This window comes from Schistocerca nitens, chromosome 1, assembly GCF_023898315.1.
Source record: "Schistocerca nitens isolate TAMUIC-IGC-003100 chromosome 1, iqSchNite1.1, whole genome shotgun sequence".
NCBI lineage: Eukaryota > Metazoa > Arthropoda > Insecta > Orthoptera > Acrididae > Schistocerca > Schistocerca nitens.
The window spans coordinates 898,017,866-898,034,419 of record NC_064614.1 but is presented as its reverse complement, the minus strand read 5'-3'; positions in this window follow the sequence as shown (position 1 = coordinate 898,034,419).

The following is a 16,554-nucleotide window of genomic DNA, read 5'->3' as shown; positions in this document are numbered from 1 at the left end:
CGTAATGAAGCAGCTTGTTTTGTTTTCTGCAGGTCTTATGTGTGCGACAACACACATCAGAAGAAGACAGAAAGGATGACTCCTGTAAGTTATGTAACTGTTCGCAGTCACGATAACATATTGTTGTTCCATGTGTAGCACGTCTTACATTCGCAGTTCCGAGTTATGTCTCACTGAATCTTTCATCGCTCTCCTTCTGATAAAGGCGGAGTGAACAGTACGTCAGCAAGAAGTCGTAGAACAGAACCAAAAAATGAAACAGATCTTCAAGTGTTGAATAAATTCTGGCAAGCGTCACACCTCATCTCGAACTGCCAACACCGAATAAAAAGAATTTTAAAATACAGGATGTGTCTGTTCTACCATCCACCAAGGACATTTATCTGTAAAACTATGTATTTGTGTACAATCGATGTTTGAAGGTTACCGAGCATAAAGCTTATAAAATCCGAAGTCAGCGATGAAGAAATACCGCGCAACAGGAAATTATGACCAACATATGCACAACAGTCATGAGTGAGACATTATGTGGCAAAAAGTTAAACATTTGCTTGATACAATATATGTTGACACAAGAAGTACTAACAAAATCCTGTTTTCCAAAGTAGAAGTTGCTGTTTGGGATTTTAAATCCCGAAACCGGTCGTTGTTTGAATGAATAATTAGTGTCACTGAAGAGAATCTTTTTAAATTAATTATCATGCTTCTCAGCTGCGGATGTCCTACATATCAAATCTTGTGCAGTAATTTGCTTTGTCGTCGGACGTTCTTCCCTTATTCGCCATCTAGGAGCAGATGAGAAGTTTGAATGAAGAAGTTACAACACAGTGGATTTGAAGAGTTCATGACAAAGATCGCTATAAGGTCGTCAGCCTGAACTTTGATATTTGTCTACTGCAGAGCGGACTCACAGAACACGACGTAATATGTCCACGTGCTACCCTTGTCATATGTGTATGCTCTTTCATTCTGTTAAATTTTCTTCCGCATCCTTGTGATGCTTATACAGCGTGCCGCAGATTAAAGTAGGCCGTGTAAGTATAAAGGAAATGCAGTGAAATTACAGAAATAAAGAACAGAAGTGGACTTACATTTATTTAAAATGAAAAAAAAATATTGAAAATTAGATTTGTGACACCCTGTAACATTAGTACATAGGTATGCACGTCTAGGCATATTCAGATACACCCGGTGTAAAATTCGTATATCGATGGCGGCAACTTTACGCCTGAGACTGACTCTCAATTCGTGTATTGTGTGTGGATTTTTTCCAAAGACCATGTTCTTCAAGTGTCCGCATAGGAAAAAAAAATCACATGTTGTTAGGTATGGCGAACGTGGTGGCCATAAAGGTTTGCTCACAGTTCGTTCTTCAACAAAGACATCATGGACTCTTTCTAGGGATACCTAAGACATGTGGCATATCGTCCCATCTTGCTGAGAGAAGCGGTATTGGATTTCATGTTCAGTGAGTTGAGCACAACACGCATCAAAACCGCGTTGACATTAGTGTCAAAAATATCGATCCTATGACGGGCGTTCCTGTTACGCCGCAACAAACGCCGATTTTTTCATTACGGGCTGGCCGCTGACCCACAATGTTAGGGTCCTCCGTTGCACTGCACCCCATGTTCTGGGAATTTACGTGACCGGGAAGATGAAACAGTACTTCGTCACTTATGATGCAATCAAAAGGTTCTAACAAATCATAGTTGATGTTATTCAAAAGCAACGTGCAGTAATCTACACGTTTCTGACTGTCATCCCCCCGTAATTGCTGAACAACTGTCACTACGATATGCTTCGAAGACTTTTCAATATCTGCTGCCAACTCATACTTACATGGGTCTCTTGGGCCAATTTACGTGTTGACTTCTTTGGGCTATGAATAATTCTTCGGCGAATGTCTGCAATGAATGTGCAAACTGGAGGAATTTTTTGTCATTTTACATTTTGCACAGATACGTAGGTGTGCCGTTTTTTATACACACTCTGCATTGGTCTCTTCCTGCTGGTCGTCCTCTATCCAGATAGTTGACCCCGAAAATTTTGAGAGTTTTCTTAATCGAACCTCTTTTGACACATGCTTCCACAATTTCAATTCTTTCTTCTACCGTGAAAGTCATTTTGCAGACGGCAAAGAGAAGCGTCTAACTTCACTGATGAAATAAATTGAAATGTTGATAGAGGAATGCTAACAATCGATTATTGCATAAAACTGTCCGTTGTTGTAGCTCTTTATTTCAGAAGTCGAAATATTGCATTCGCGTTGAAAGGGAGGACGGGATGCTTTTAACTGCGCCAACCTGTATGGCGATCTCTTCGACGGGACATTAAACGCCAACCTTTATTTCTTCCTTACATAGTTTCTAGGACTGTTGATATTTCTAAAAATATCAGGAAACCGATTTATCGATATTCAGGAAAATATCACTGTCGGCTCTCGATATATCGGGAAAAAGTACCGATATGGTTGAGTGCCTAGCAGAATATTAAAGTTAGCCCTGTATTTAGCCATATTTGTAACTTTTCCTTTAGGAATGGTCAGTTTCCTGAACGATTAAAGTACCCAGTAGTAAAGTCGCTTTACAAAAAGGGAGAAAGGGATAATGAAGGTAATTTTAGACCTATTTCTATGCCATCAGTGTTTGCTAAAGTTACTGAAAAGGCTGTATATGTAAGGATAATTGATCATTTTATATCACACGATTTGCTATCAAATGTACAGTTCGGCTTTAGTAGTCGTTTAACAACTGAAAATGCTATATTCTCTTTTCTCTGTGAAGTACTGGATGGGTTAAACAAAAGGTTTCGAACGCTAGGCATATTTTTTGATTTAACTAAGGCTTTAGATTGTGTTGATCACGAAACATTGCTCCAGAAGTTGGACTGTTAGGAATATGGGGAGTAGCGCACAATTGGTTCACCTCTTACTTTAGCAACAGACAGCTAAAGGTCATTATTCACAGTGTTGAGAATGGCTGCGATGTGGGATCTGAGTGAAGTACGGTCAAGTGTTGGGTGCCTCAGGGATCAGTGTTAGGGCCACTCTTTTTCCTTCTTTATATAAATGATATGCCCTTTTATATTACGAGTAACTCTAAAATATTTCTGTTTGCTGATGACACTAGCTTGGTAGTAAAGAATGTTGTGTGCAACATTGGCTCGGTTTCAAATAGTGTTCTTCATGACCTAAGTTCATAGCTTGTAGAAAATAAACTAATGCTAAATCACAGGAAAACTCAGTTTTTACAGTTTCTAACAAACAATTTAACAAAACCTGATATTTTAATTCCACAGAATGGCCATATGATTAGTAAAACAGAACAGTTAAATTTCCTATGCATTCAGATAGATAGTAAACTGCAGTGGAAAGGCCACGTTCAGGATCATGTTCAAAGACTTAATGCTGCCATTTTTACTATTCTAACGCTATCTGAAGTGAGTCTACTTTACTTATTTTCATTCGCATATGTCGTATTGTATTATATTTTGGGGTAACTCTTCCCATTCTAAAAGGATATTTTTGACTCAGAAACGAGCGGTTAGGGCAATAAGTGGTGTAAGTTCACGAACCTCTTTTCGATCCCTGTTCACGAATTTGGGTATTTTAACATTGGCCTCTCAATAAATAAATATATATATATTCCTTACTGTCATTTCTTATTAACAATGTTAGCTTAGACCCAAGAATAAGCAGGTTTCAATCAATTATTACTCGGCAGAAATCCAATCTGCATCTGGATCGGACTTCCTTAACTCTTGTGCTGAGAGGTGTGCAGTGTATTGCTGCATCTGTTTTCAATAAGATACCACTCGAATTCAAAAATCTTTGCAGCAATACACGTGCTTTCAAATAGAAGCTGAAGCGTTTCCTCATAGGCCAGTCCCATTCTGTCGAGGAGTTCCTTGAAAAATTAAACTTATTCTTGTTGTATTGTTGATTGCGTTTACTTAAACTTATGGATTGACTTTTTTCGGGTTCATAAACATTTTATTTTTATCTGTTATTACTTTTATGTTGTAATTTCATGTACTGACACGTTCCATGACCTCGGAGATAAGCTCCTCAATTTGGTCCTACGGAACTTGACGTGTAAATAAAAAATAAATAAATAAAAAAGTATATCGATATATCGACGGAAGAAATATCAACAATCCAGCCTATAAAAATACCGGCTGCACATTGTAAATATACTGCCGGTTTTAGAGCTGTATATTTAAGTACTGAATTATTTTTCGATGTTTTGTACATCACCAAGCTAAAAGTCTGCTTATTCCCCTAGGAGCAAGAATTGAAAGGAAAACGACGCACGTACACGCTTGGCGAAAACCACTTTGTGAACAGTGGTAACTGCATGTAAGTGACACGATAAAAGGTGTCCAATGGGTCCGTCGTTCGGTTTCGTCACGTATCGGGTTTGTCGAGAACACTTAGCGTCGACTTCCCTGGTTTTTTTTTCTTTTTTTTGTTCAGTTCTGCCACAGCCTGCGACGTAGCAGTTGTAGTGTCATTACTGCGTGGTGACGTTAAACGTTGCCGTTTCTGGCGATACCGCCGAGGGACGATTACGTCAGCATTTCCCCCTCACACGTCTCCACCCACCGCAAAGACCAGTCCTGCCATTCAGAATTTTGTTCATCATTTTCAGCAACTGTTTTTGCAGAATGCCGATGTGAAAAAATAACATACTAATTACGTAAAAAACTGTTTTTAAAGCAACTGGTGTGCTGTTCTTCACATCGGAAATCTTATTATTTATTCCATTCACACGAGCACCCCCCCCCCCCCCCCCCTCCAATGCATTCTGACTTCTTCTTTTTGCCACCCTTACTTGCTTCGCAAAGACAAAGAGAAAGACTGGGCATGATGAAAGCTCAAAGCGCAGTAAGGCTCCTTCACACAGTGTAAGTTGGGACTGATGACCTCGCTGTTTGGTCCCTTCCCCAAAATCAACCAAGTAACAGTGGAAGTAAAATTATGTCCTACTACAATTTCAAAAGAACAATTCCAAACATTTACCGAAAATTACGAATAAATATAATATAAAATCAAAATATCAGCAGTCGATATTGCTTGTTCGATATCGATACATCGTGGAAATATATACCGCCGGTATATATCGGTATATTTTGGAAAAAGTATCGATATATCCATACTTTACGAACAGCCCTAATAGCTTCCACAACTAACGCAAGAAACAGTTTGCTCACCTTCAAAAGAAACTAACAGTGTTCATAAATATCATATGCTAAAAGCAAATGAAGTAAGATCTTCCTTTCCGTCAAATGTTTCCAAACAAAACTTACAGATTCACAAACAGTAATGTATATTAACGTTTTGTTTAGTTTAGTTATGTGCTGGTTCCATGAATCATAACTGCAACCTCTCGCAGTGATGTGATACTAATCAGTTGTACAAGTATAGAATAGTCTCTTTGTGAAACATGTGCCCACATGATAATCAATCTCATGATTGTCTTCAGTTACTTTTTTCTTCATTCACATACAATAACTTACATTTAAGTGCGTTGAAACATCCTCTTTCCTTCTCGTTCTTAAACAAATATAAACACAATATATTGCATAATCAGGAATTCTTCGGTGGAGTAGAAGGTACTGTCAAGCAGATATTATTTCGATTTGTATCTGAAGTTTTTTATTATCTGTTAAAATTTTTTCGTCACTGGGTAGGGTGTCAAGGACTTTTACGGCTGAATGTCTCAATACTTCACTAAGACTAGATTAAGGATACGTAAATCGTTTCTTCATCTAGTATTATGTTTATGAATGTTAATATTCTGTTCGAGCTGTAAGCCATTTATGACAATAGAGTAACAATAAAGTAAACACATTGGGAAGATATTGTCGGTATGTAAAACTGTTTACAGTATATAATTGGTATTGTAAGACAGTAAAGACGCTAGAATCAGTCATACTGTGTGGTTTCTACTTTTCGGTTATTACTAGACTGATTCAAAAGAGTCGTAGTGCAATAAAGAAGCGAAAAGACACCGAAACAAAGAGTGGATCTACACATCATCATCATTATCATTATAAAACAATTGCGTTTTCAGTCACAATCGCAAACTGGTTTTACAAATGTTAACGTTTTCTTTATTTATCTCATTATCAGCTGTATCGTGAATCTTAGTTCTTCTGAGGACGTTGTCTGCCCTAATACTCCTCAGATAAGCATACAGCTGCTGGCTGGTTCTTCGGGTGTGTGACTGAAAATGATACACGACAATCGTTGAGGCTCCGTCATCATATGGCTAATTTAAACATTATGATCGTTATCATCCATTCGACAGTTACTGCAGGCTAAAAGTCTCCACTATTTTCCAGGCAATTTGGTTTTCATTTCTATCTATCCCTGCTCCTGCGTGCTTGATGTCGCTAACCATTTTCTATATTGTTTTCATTTTGAAATCCAGCCAGCAAATTCCTTGGTATGCCTACAGTCCATTTGCGTGGCTACAGTCCTATCTTCATTTAATTTTAATTATTGTCTTTCCACTCAAATTTGTTTCCTCATCCATGACATTAATTTTAATGTCTGATTAATAGAAGCCGTTTGCCTAAGCACGAGAAATTATATTCTGGCTAAGGTCAGAACATACTTTTCGTGGTTGACTAACTTGATTCATCTATTACTTTCGGATACACTGTACTTCGTATTAGATATTGGGACAACAGCAGGTACAGCATTGGCGTCAGCTGATGATCCTCATAACGCACCGCACCTAATTAACTGAATTCTTCTAGTGCAACGTTACCTTTAGCTGGCTTACACATGACTGACAAAGTGATTACAGCTTTCTGAAGGACTGTAATTGCTTAGTGTCTAGAATTTGCTTTTAAACTATAACCAAGAAAATTGACGACTTGTTCATGTGAATTCCCTAAGTTCCGTGTATGGGAATGGTAATGAAAAGACATCATTGTCTTCCACCTCTCTTTCCTATGTCCGCATATTTTGTAAGTCTAGGTCGGAGCGCTTTTGTTTCATTGTCGAAGAAATTCTCAGACTGCTTTCACATTCATTTCATCAGCACCTCTTGAAGCCCATCTCCGACTCAAAAACTCTTTTCAATCATTTCAATCATGTACTCCAACTTTGTAATAAAAAGCGGAAGTTACTTGAGGCTTTTCCTTTCTCGAGGTTTCAAAAAACAGTGTTTTGCGTCTTTTAACTCCTTATAGTCTTAAGGATAAGCGATAAAAGTGATTTTGCCGGGACATTATTTTTTATGCCTGAAAATTACGTTTCAGTGGAAGCGCGCGTACACCCATTCTCGCTGCTGTCGGCGCTTGGGCCGTTCGCGACGCCGATCGGTTTCTCCTGGTCTCTAAAGCAATTGTAGCATTATAGGTCGAAGCAAATATTGATACAGGTGTTGTACTTGCCCATCAGATGTCTCAGGCATGCGCTTTCGACATAAGCGAGATGAAAACAGCAGTCATGATGACACTTCATCGCAGCCAGCCGTCGTGGCCGAGTGGTTCTAGGCGCTACAGTCCGGAACCGCGCGACCGCTACGGTCGCAGGTTCGAATCCTGCCTCGGGCATGGATGTGTGTGACGTCTTTAGGTTAGTGAGGTTTAAGTAGTTCTAAATTCTATGGGACTGATGACCTCAGAAGTTAAGTCCCATAATGCTCAGAGCCATTTGAACACTCCATCGCAGAAATTCTGCAAATGACAATCCGCAGAACGATTACTGTTCTGAAAGTTGCTGGAAATGGAAGCAAGCTGAGAGTAACTGGATATTTTTGATCGTATGCCACCACTGAGGAGTGAAGTTATTGAAGCTATAGCTGTTTTGTGCAAACATCAAACTGACGCCAATTTGATGGACGTCTAGGAGCCTATACACAGGACAACAAAGAAGCACTGAATTTATTAATTTGGACTTACGTTGAAAAACACATACTTTCGAGTGTAAAAGTTATTCAGATAGCTGACAATCGGGCATGCATCATTTTAACGATGTATTTAAGGATGCCGGCCGCTGTGGCCGAGCGGTTCTAGGCGGTTCAGTCCGGAACCGCGCTGCTGCTACCATCGCAGGTTCGAATCCTGCCTCGGGCATGGATGTGTGTGATGTTCTTAGGTTAGTTAGGTTTAAGTAGTTCTAAGTTCTAGGGGACTGATGACCTCATATGTTAAGTCCCACAGTGTTTAGAGCCGTTTGAACCATTTTTTGGATTAAATGGTATCCTGCGTAAAATTAAAGTCATGGGAGTCGTTATCGGCACAACGGCATGCTCATTCGCCACGAAAAGGGACGAGAAACGCCTGAAGCGTTCGGGCCGGTGTTCGTTCCAGAGCAGCATCAAGATTAGAATTCCGCATTAGAAAGTGAGATCTCCGGAAAGGAGGAAGACGGCCCACGAATACCAGATTAACGGTAAGTTAAAAAAATTTTAAAGCCATACACACAAAAATCGAACACAAAATCTTAAATGCGTGCTTCTCGAGACATATTTTGTTACACTGGTTCGCATGTAAAATTTTGAATTTAATAAAATAGGCACTTGTAATTTAGGCTTGAACCTTTACATTTAAAGCCAGCAAAATAGGTCGCTTTGCAGTACCTACTTTTCAAGCTCGACGCTATTTTGGAAAGCAGTTCTGGAAATTTGGTTTTCGAGTTTCACGTTATAGAAAATTTAATTCTGATAATGTTGATATGTTTAATATTAACTGCAGACCTATACTTCACCCTCGACTGTGCGAATTGTTTAGTTGCGCAATCCGCGCCGAGCTACACTATGTGGTCACAAGTATCCGGAAACCCCCCAAAACATACGTTTTTTATATTAGGTGCATTGTGCTGCCATCTACTGTCAGATACTCCACATTAGCGACCTCATTATTCATTAGACATCGTGAGAGAGCAGTATGGGTCGCTCCATGGAACTCACGGACTTCGAACGTGGTCAGCTGATTGGGTCTCTTGTGTCATACGTCTGTATGCGAGATTTCCACGCTCCTAAACATCCCTAGGTCCACTGTTTCCGACGTGATAGTGAAGAGGAAACGTGAAGGAACACGTGCAGCAGAAAAGCGTACAGGCCGACCTCTTCTGTTGACTGACAGAGACCACCGACAGTTAAAGAGGGTCGTAATGTGTAATAGGCAGACATCTACACAGACCATCACACAGGAATTCCAAACTGCATCAGGATCCACTGCAAGTACTATGACAGGCGGGAGGTGAGAAAACTTCGATTTTGTGGTCTAGCGGCTGCTCATAAGCCACACATCACACCAGTAAATGGCAAACGACGCCTCGCTTGATATAAGGAGCGTAAACATTGGACGATTGAACAGTGGAGAAACATTGTGTGAAGTGACGAATCACGGTACACAATGTGGCAATCCGATGGCAGGGTTTATGTACAGCGAATGCCCGGCGAACGTCATCTGACAGCGTGTGTAGTGCCAACAGTAAAATTCGTAGGCGGTGGTGTTAGGGTGTGGTCGTGTTTTTAACGATGTTTTAAAAACCTTCTTACTTCCCACTGTTGAAGAGCAATTCGGGGGTGGCTATTGTATATTTCAACACGATCGAGCACCTGTTCATAATGCACGGCCTGTGGCGGAGTGGTTACTCGACAATAACATCCCTGTAGTGGAATGGCCTGCACGGAGTGCTGGCCTGAATCCTATAAAACACCTATGGGACGTTTTGGAACGCCGACTTCGCGCCAGGCTTCACCGACCGACATCAATACCTCTCCTCAGTGCAGCATTCCGTGAAGAATGGGATGCGATTCCCCAAGAAACCTTCCAGCACCTGATTGAACGTATGCCTGCGAGAGTGGGAGCTGTCATCAAGGCTAAGGGTGGGCCAACACCATACTGAATTCCTGCATTACCGATGGAGGGCGCCATGAACTTTGAAGTGATTTAGATCATGTAGTGTATTTGAAGCGAAGTGCCCCATTCCTGTCTGAATTGCTGTTTACACTTTCTTTGGTGTTGTGTGCCGTGCCGTTCCACTGATCGTCGCTTTTTCACGTGTGCAGTGAACTACCCAAGTTTAATCTGGCGTCACAGTGCGGTCAAGCAAATCATCTCCTAGTTTCATCACATCGTGAACAATAAACGTGGCGGGATATTGAATCGTCTCACTCAGTTTGAACTTAGTTTTTGACTTCTACAGTGGCGCAACCGAGGTCTAACTGCGAGCAGAAAGTAAATGAATCGACAGAGTAACCTACGGCGAAAAATAATTATTTTCGATTGTTAGCAGTTTCTATTTCTCATGTTGGGTCTAAATTTGCAATATCTTCATGACTGTACTAACATGTATGTTGCGCAGTTAAACACGTAAACAGTTGCTAACACGAGATATGCGTATGCATGAAAATATTGAAGCAGGAAGGAAGAAGAAGTATTAGGGTTTAACAACACAAAGAAGGCTAGATCATTAGAAACGGAACATAAATACGAATTGGGGAAGGAAATCGGTCATTCTCTTTCGCAGGGACCACCCCACCGTTCACCTTAAGCGATTTAGTGAAGTCACGAAAACCTAAATGTGGACTACCGGACAGAGGTTTTGAATAACCACCACTCCAGTATATTTTCCCTGCGTCACTTCGCTCAGTAAAACTATGGAAAAGAAAATCCAAAGGTAATACTTGAAACTGAAAGTTCAACTTCCAATGGACGAAAAGCACACGACTGCAAGTGGCTGAAACTAAAGACAACATTGGGGAAGAATGGGAGGGATTGAAATGTGCAGTTTTGAAAACAATTAATGAAGCAATGAGGAAAAATAAAGTATCAACCTGAAAAAGGATCGGAAAATGGGAATAAAGAAATAGCCGACAATACAAAAGAAAACAAAATGTTTACTACAACACAGACTGACAAAGTCTGGGAAATATACAAACAAAAATAAAACGAAAAGAAAAAATTGATAAAAAGATAACACCGTGAATCCTGGGAAGGATTCATTGCTAATGTTCAACATAACATTCGCGGAAGACAGAATGTAGCATTTAAACCTTAAAAATGTAAAATGGAAAAACATAGTGCAAGCAAAAATGTAATAACACGAAATCAGTGGGTACAGCACTACAAAAATTTATGGTATGTCTAGCTGCTCCCGGCCACGCGTTGATGCGGCTTAGTCTGGTTAAATGGAAGAGAAGGAAAAGATAAAGCATACGTTCCTAACATGTATAGGCACTGGATATGCGTCCCAACCTCCTTTTCCCTCCTGTCTCTGTCTATCTCCTCCTACCCGTTTCTTTGTTCAATTCCTCCTCCTTCAACTTTGACCGTTACCTTCTTCCCCACTCTACATCTTCTGCACTGCTCTCTGTGTCCATCATCTCCTCCCCATTTGTCCATCTCCGCCTGCCCCATTTGTCTGTCTTCTCCTTTTCGCTTTCTACGTCCATTTCCTCCCATCTCTTGTCCATCTTCTATTCCCTCCCTTCCCCCCCCCCCCCTCCCTATCTGACCTTGAGCCTTGTCTGTTATTGCTGCAAATTCAGATTCTGTAGCAGCATTTTTATCATATGCCGATGAACCATAAATACATTCGTGTTTGCTAACAATGTGTCACTATTATGTGTTTTATACATACGTATAATTATGATTTCATATATGTACTTAATAAATATTAAAAATATAGCCTACATGCCTCCAGACATATATTACATTGACTTGTAAAAATTTGATGTAAATAGGCTAAGTAATTTTTCAGATTTTTGGTAACAACATTTCCCATATATATTGGAAATTAGGTATATAAGGCACAGGCATGTTCGAATGCAACGTTGAGTAAAAATTTCTAAAGAATCAGTGAAGAACTTTCGCAGATATAAGTTATTGAACAAAGGAACATAAAATTTTTCTAACGACATATCCCGTTTATATATTACACATATATGTTCATAGGGTGACAGTAATTGAACTATATGAAATAAAATCGTCATAACGTCTGAAGGGTTTCCGTTAGGACGTTCAAACTGTACCTTTGCCCGAGAGGTATGATGGGAATTACAATGCACTGTATGGTTTCGTTTACAGATGAACCACTTTCATTTGGGTGGGTTCGTCAATTAGCAAAACTGGCTCATTTGGGGGAATAAGAACCCGCATTTCGCAGTTGACAAGTCTCTTCATCATCAATGGGTGAATGTATGGTGTGCAATGTCCAGCCTTGGAATATTCGGTGCGATATTCCTTGATGGCACGGTGACTAACGAACGGTTTGGAAGATCATTTCATCCCCATTATTCAAAGTGACTCTGGTTTCGACCCAGAGGTCACCAGCGTGGGCCTCGATTGGCCGCCATATTATCCGGATCTGAACACTTGCGACTCCTTTTTGTGGGGTTATATTAAGGACAAGGTAAAGAGCAATAACACCAAAACCATTACTGAGCTGAATACAGCCATTCAGAAGGTCATCGAAAGCATCGCTGTACCGACACTTCAGAAGGTCATGCAGAATTTCGCTATTCGTCTGCGCCACATCATAGCGAATATGTCATAACCTAAATCCGGATATCAGTAGCGTCGTTTATATGTTGTAAGAAGTGTGTGCATACCGTAATTTGTAACTAATTTAAGTTTTTTTCATTTAGATCAGTAATTGTCACCCTGCCGGTACCATATGGCGCACCAGTAGGTCCATAAAAACGCGTTCGTGTTAGAACACAACGTTGTTACAAAATTTCAAAGCAATCGGTAAGGAACTTTCGGAAATTTAAGAGTTTGAACACAAGAACATTTTCTTCTGTATAAATAAAACTGTAAATGTTTGTTTGTTCAGAATTGTAATTTTCCTAAAGTTATTCACCAGTTAGTTTGAAATTTTGACACAACGTTGCATTTGAATATGAGCGTGTTTCTATATGGCTATTGGACCACCACATACATGGTGTCCCAGCTATCTCTGCCACCTTATATACACTGAAGCGCCAAAGAAACTGTTATAGGCATGCGTATTCAAATACAGATATATGTAAACAGGCAGAATACGGCACTGCGGCCGACAACGCCTGTATAAGATAAGTGTCTGGCGCAGTTGTTAGATCGGTTACTGCTGATACAATGGCAGGACATCAAGATTTAAGTGAGTTTGAACATGGTCTTATAGGCAGCGCACGAGCTATGGCGATGAGATATAGCATCTCCGAAGCGGCGATGAATTGGGGATTTTCCCTTACGACCCTTTCACGAGTGTAACGTGAATATCAGGAATCCGGTAAAACATCAAATCTCCGACATCGCTGAGGCCGGAAAAAGATCCTGCACCAACGAGAATGACGGCGATTGAAGAGAATCGTTGAACGTGACAGAAATGCAACCCTTCTGCAAATTGCTGCAGGTTTCAGTGCTGGGGCACCAACAAGCGTCAGTGTGCGAACCATTCAACGAAATATCATCGCTATGGGCTTTCGGAGCCGAAGGCCCACTCGTGTACCCTTGATGACTACACGTGAAAAGCTTTACACCTCGCCTGGGCCCGTCAACTCCGAAATTGGACTGTTGATGACTGAAAAAAATGTTGCATGGTCGGACGAGTCTCGTTTCAAATTGTATCGAGCGGACAGACGTGTGCAGGTATGGAGACAACCTCATGAATCCATGGACCCTGCATGTCAGCAGGGGACTGCTCAAGCTGGTGGTGGCTCTGTAATGGTGTGGGGCGTGGGCAGTTGGAGTGATATGGAACCCCTGATACGTCTAGATACGATTCTGACAGGTTACACGTACGTAAGCGTTCTGTCTGATCACGTGCACCCATTTATGTCGATTGTACATTGAGATGGACTTGGGAAATTCCAACAGGACAGTGCGAAACCCCATTAAATGGCCCCACAGGCGTTAGTCAATACTTTGAATAAGTGGAAGTTGTGGGGGGTACGGGCAGGCACCGTTTCTCTAATAAAAGACTATTTTTGCCTCAAAAGTTTTACATCTTTATTAACTTGATTTTAAAATACACTCCTGGAAATGGAAAAAAGAACACATTGACACCGGTGTGTCAGACCCACCATACTTGCTCCGGACACTGCGAGAGGGCTGTACAAGCAATGATCACACGCACGGCACAGCGGACACACCAGGAACCGCGGTGTTGGCCGTCGAATGGCGCTAGCTGCGCAGCATTTGTGCACCGCCGCCGTCAGTGTCAGCCAGTTTGACGTGGCATACGGAGCTCCATCGCAGTCTTTAACACTGGTAGCATGCCGCGACAGCGTGGACGTGAACCGTATGTGCAGTTGACGGACTTTGAGCGAGGGCGTATAGTGGGAATGCGGGAGGCCGGGTGGACGTACCGCCGACTTGCTCAACACGTGGGGCGTGAGGTCTCCACAGTACATCGATGTTGTCGCCAGTGGTCGGCGGAAGGTGCACGTGCCCGTCGACCTGGGACCGGACCGCAGCGACGCACGGATGCACGCCAAGACCGTAGGATCCTACGCAGTGCCGTAGGGGACCGCACCGCCACTTCCCAGCAAATTAGGGACACTGTTGCTCCTGGGGTATCGGCGAGGACCATTCGCAACCGTCTCCATGAAGCTGGGCTACGGTCCCGCACACCGTTAGGCCGTCTTCCGCTCACGCCCCAACATCGTGCAGCCCGCCTCCAGTGGTGTCGCGACAGGCGTGAATGGAGGGACGAATGGAGACGTGTCGTCTTCAGCGATGAGAGTCGCTTCTGCCTTGGTGCCAATGATGGTCGTATGCGTGTTTGGCGCCGTGCAGGTGAGCGCCACAATCAGGACTGCATACGACCGAGGCACACAGGGCCAACACCCGGCATCATGGTGTGGGGAGCGATCTCCTACACTGGCCGTACACCACTGGTGATCGTCGAGGGGACACTGAATAGTGCACGGTACATCCAAACCGTCATCGAACCCATCGTTCTACCATTCCTAGACCGGCAAGGGAACTTGCTGTTCCAACAGGACAGTGCACGTCCGCATGTATCCCGTGCCACCCAACGTGCTCTAGAAGGTGTAAGTCAACTACCCTGGCCAGCAAGATCTCTGGATCTGTCCCCCATTGAGCATGTTTGGGACTGGATGAAGCGTCGTCTCACGCGGTCTGCACGTCCAGCACGAACGCTGGTCCAACTGAGGCGCCAGGTGGAAATGGCATGGCAAGCCGTTCCACAGGACTACATCCAGCATCTCTACGATCGTCTCCATGGGAGAATAGCAGCGTGCATTGCTGCGAAAGGTGGATATACACTGTACTAGTGCCGACATTGTGCATGCTCTGTTGCCTGTGTCTATGTGCCTGTGGTTCTGTCAGTGTGATCATGTGATGTATCTGACCCCAGGAATGTGTCAATAAAGTTTCCCCTTCCTGGGACAATGAATTCACGGTGTTCTTATTTCAATTTCCAGGAGTGTAGTAAATGAACATTCATTATCATGAACAACAAGATCGTTAATGAAAGTTCCTGAATATTATTTTAACAGATCAAAGAACAGCTCTCAGAATCAGTTTACAACTCTTAATACTCAAATTCTCTTTCTAAGAAAAGGAAAAAAATACAAATTACACAATCCGAGGTTAAATAAAAGAGTCTAACGCCACATGGCAATACCCAAATTTTCGTAGATATCACCTGTGATCTCTAAAGGCAATAAAATATTGATGAATTTTTTAAAAATTAAAACAACTTAAATTCAATAAAATCTGATTACTATGAACGTACACTCAACCCCGTACGATCTTGGGAGGGCCACACCAAGCCACAGAATGACGTGCCAAGCTAAATTATGAAAATACTATCGGAGATTTCGCCACGACAAGTAGAACCGTGAAGTACTATAAGAAGTGAACAGCAGTTAACACGATTCATAAGCGTCCGACTGAAAAGCTCCACGGTCAGTCTTTACTTTACTACAAAAGCCTCGCGGTACCTCCGAAGTTCATTCGTGGACGCTACCAGAGTGTCAATTACTCGTTATAACTGTAAATAACGTCCGCAGCTCGTGGTCGTGCGGTAGCGTTCTCGCTTCCCGCGCCCGGGTTCCCGGGTTCGATTCCCGGCGGGGTCTGGGATTTTCTCTGCCTCGTGATGACTGGGTGTTGTGTGATGTCCTTAGGTTAGTTAGGTTTAAGTAGTTCTAAGTTCTAGGGGACTGATGACCATAGATGTTAAGTCCCATAGTGCTCAGAGCCATTTGAACCATTTTTTTGAACTGTAAATAACGGAGTTTAACACGCTGGGGCCGACTTAGGTTTCTTAATAAGACAAGTAATGATTTGGTCCTTTACTTGATTACACCTTCGATCCAAAACAGTCATTTACTTTAAAGCAGCTAAATAGATGACAACGCCGATATCAAAGCTCTGCTCCCAAGCAGCGCTTTAACTGGAAACTGCAGTACCGAAGCAAAGTTTACTCCACTCACAAGTCTGATATAAGCGCCACCAACGTGCACCTTTTTAGAATTCTTATGTTCACCTAGTACAACACACTTGCCGTAATTCTTCGTCGGAATCCACGGGCAGAAATCACTTCTCAGCCCTTGAATGACCACACAATGATCG